Source organism: Primulina tabacum, chromosome 9 (genome assembly GCF_025594145.1).
Source record: "Primulina tabacum isolate GXHZ01 chromosome 9, ASM2559414v2, whole genome shotgun sequence".
NCBI classification, from domain to species: Eukaryota; Viridiplantae; Streptophyta; class Magnoliopsida; order Lamiales; family Gesneriaceae; genus Primulina; species Primulina tabacum.
This window is the reverse complement of record NC_134558.1, coordinates 26,290,568-26,293,900: the sequence shown is the minus strand read 5'-3', so window position 1 is coordinate 26,293,900 and position 3,333 is coordinate 26,290,568.

Here is a 3,333-nt window from a genome sequence, read left to right as displayed (position 1 = left end):
CTTGTTTAAAGCATGCTAAAAGAGCGTTGAAGTGTGTAGACTTTTGATAGCTTTCTAAGATCTTTGTATAATCTAGCAACGAGATTTTTAGCTGTGAATGGAGAGGTGGTTTTAGCTAGCACACTCCTCCGTTAATATACACGATCTTCTTAACGGTCGGGAAGGATGCAGCAACGTTAACGTGATCCACTGAACAGATGTATTGTTGTCGTCTTTATGAGCATTAATTGATCTTCAATAAAAGCATTTAATGTTCCTTTTGCTCAGCATAGTTCTGAAACGCTTTTCCTGAGGAGTTCCTTTTATGGTAACTGTCTTTTAGCATCATAACTTGAAGTCTACACTTGGTCTACCTTTTCTGGGATAGAGACATAAATGCAGATCATTCTTGGAACTGATGTATGTATACGTTGACTTCAAGGCGGTGTAATACTTTGAATGTATTAAGCCGATCAGAGAATGTCTTTGAGCAATAAATGGTTCTCTTTAATGATTCGGTTCTGAGGATCATTTAAGTCCAAGCTGAATTTGCCAGCTATCTGAAATAAGCGGTTGAGACTTCTTTGAGCTTTATCCGGTTAGAAAGCTATTCCATCTTATGAGCTGGGCGGTTGAACTGATGCATATCACATGTACAAACCGCAGCTGTTTTTGTGCTGTCTTGTTTTTTTTATTCACCAAAATTCTTGGGAATATAATTTCTTAACAATTTCCCCCTTTTTGGTGATGACAAAACCTAGCTGTAAGGCTATGTAACACAATAATTTTGAAGAAAATATATAAGAGCGAAAATTTTTTATTTCATTAAGTAAATGAAATTACAATATTCAAAATAGTCAACTGTTGTAAAAATAATCAAATTAGTGTTTCTTTGGACCTTTACTCTGTTCCGCTTCTTTGGCCTTGTCTTCCTTTCCTTTCAACTCATGCAATTCCTTCATAACAGATAATTCTGTTTCTTGAATTACCCTTTGTCGCTCTCTTTTCCCCTTTTTGACATCACCATGAACAAGGAAAGTCATAATTTCTGCAAGCTGAGCACCTTGAGCATTTATGCGTTGTTCTAGATTTGTTTGAAGACATTCATTTGCTCCGATAAGCCAAGTCAGAGGTTAACATGTGCAGAATTGTGTTTTGCTTGCTGGAGGGAAATACTTGTTTCCATGGTGGAAAGATCATTTTGGAGAGCAAACTTCATTGATCGAAGGGCCTCCTTCAGATCAAATTGGTTTTGATTTAGAGCCAAAATGGATTGGTCCATAGTGGAAAGTTTGGTCAGAATCTGCTGTTGGCAACTTTCTTCTTGAAAATCTTGTTCTTCAGGATTGCCTTCTTTAGATAGTAAGCTGTTCTTGAGAGAGACCAGTTGAGAGGAAGCAAATTTTGACGATTCTGGCTTGTGGAGTTCAAGTGTAATGCTCTCAACGATTTGATCAATATCTTCAGGAGAAGCAGAGGTTTTAGAGCCGGTGACATTTGGTTCCTCTGGTTTTGTTGATGGAGGACTAAGTGGAGGAGAGTGTGTAGGTATTGAAGAAGTAATCAGCTCGGTTTCCTGCAATTCCTTGGGAGAGGTCAACAACTGTTCTGGAAGAGCGGTTGGATCATCATTAGTGGGAGGGCCTGATGGAGAACCAAATTTTTCTTGAAATGTAGCAACTTGATCAAAATCAGATAAAAACTGCACTGCCTCATCAGAAGAAAGAGTTTGAGCTTCTGAAAGATGAAGTGGAGGCAGTTGCGCAGACTCGGTTTCAGAACTTGGAATGTCCTCTGGCGTGATCTTTTCAGAGGGAGGCAGAGTGTTGTTCTCATCATCCAGTTGAGTGGTTACGGTAAGTACTGGTGATGAAGGCTTAGTGCTTGTACCGGGTAACGTAGATGAATGATCCTTAAGTGTGGAGATGACTTGAAGCTGTTTAGAGCAGGGATCTTCATGTATTTCCATCATAGATTCGAACTTACCCTGTTCTGTTCCCGCTGGAAAATTAAGATCTTTTCGCATTAGAGCAACATGCATAGCAAGCGATAATGCATCCATCTCAAGTTGAGAGATAACAACTGAATCATCCTTGGCCGTAGGACAAAAAGGATCAAAATTTTTCCTTGGACTCATCATCGGAACTGGATTTTAGAACCAGCTTCCTTATGGTTTCTTTGGGTGTTGAAATGGTCTTTGATGTCTTCTTTTGTTTCACAAATTCTTCCCCATTTTCGATTTTGATGGAGACTGGCTATCTCCTCATCTGCCGGTCGATTCTTCTTGATAAATTTTTCAACCGTTACCCAGTTGAGAAGCTTGGTTTTTCCAACTTTTACCATATCAACCGGTTGAACCCCGGCATCAATCAGCATATGGCAGATTTGAACCGCAAAACCTTGCGATTGGTTTTCTTTATTGATCATGGCCACCAATATCTTGAATAGAACATCAGACCAGTTTATCCGCAATTTGGATGAGATGGTGGCCATAACAAGAAATTTCTCTAAGGTTATTTTATCATAGGCGCCAGCCTTGGCAAGTAGTCCTTTTGCCACGATATCAGCCAAAAGTCTGAATTCAATCTTTAAATCGCGTTTTTGACATGTTGGAGAAGAAATTAGAGAATCTGTGTTTGAGAAGGTACTCGCCAAATGTCAATATTTCCGACTGGCAGTGTAGAGAAATCAGTAATTCCTGTCGTAGGTAAGCTGAACAAATCAGCAAACATCTTCTGGGTGAACTGGAGGTTTTTGTTTTGAACAGAACAAACAATTTCGCCGTTTTTCATGTACGCGGAATCAAAAAATTCCTTCAATAGTGAGTCGGAGTAACTGTAGCGGCAACCCAGAAAATAGCGAAGCCCAGAATGTTCTATCGTGCGAAACATGGCTTGCATAGACTTGTTGGGCATGGCAAATACTGACGCAAAGTTAACAGCAACTGTATTTTGAGCAATTGAAGCAGCCTTTTCCTTGATTTACCGAGAAGGTTTGAATTTAGCACCTGCAAGATAAGCTTTAACGCGATCGAGTATAATAGCAACATAAAACTATCAAAGCTTCAAGTTTAGAGTATCTATATACGGTTCAGATAATCACAAGTCAGTCCACGTGGAGGACTATTAGTGGAGGTGTTAAAAGTTTTGAAAAAAAATTTTGGGCGCGTTAAAATCATTAATTTCAAATTTCAAAAATAATAACCGTCACGTCAATCAGAGGCAGTCGAAAAGTTTGAGTAATTTTTACGAAATGACGTGGAAGCATCGTGCCCAAGGAAAATGAACCGTATAAGTAATGTAATTGGATGAAACGGTTGAGAAGTCTATTTAATTAATGACTTAATCATTGTTC